Raw genomic sequence first — 411 nt, forward strand, 5'->3', positions numbered from 1 at the left:
GAGAAAGAAAGAGAAAGCCAGAAACACAGATATTCCTATAAATTCAGTAACTGCATTTAGTTATCTCTTTCTTTACCTGAAACTAGTACATCAGCTATCCTACACTATTCAAAAATTGCATGCCGTGGTTATATAAATGCTACATGTTAATTTCATGTAATCAACATAATCTCTGTATTATGTAATTGTTTTATCAAATTAAAAGTAATTTGTACTTTATTCGTTATGAAAGGTAAAAAAAAAAAAAAGCAAACTAGATCTTGCCTTAATGCCGACAGCTGATGCACACCGAATTATTCCATGTTATATAATCATGGCATTGTTGTCAAATGTCATACTTGAATAGATTGCATAAGTATTTTCTGCCCGGATATAGTATAGCATTGAATTTGATATGCTTCAGAGGAAATT

This window comes from Penaeus monodon, chromosome 29 (assembly GCF_015228065.2).
Source record: "Penaeus monodon isolate SGIC_2016 chromosome 29, NSTDA_Pmon_1, whole genome shotgun sequence".
NCBI classification, from domain to species: Eukaryota; Metazoa; Arthropoda; class Malacostraca; order Decapoda; family Penaeidae; genus Penaeus; species Penaeus monodon.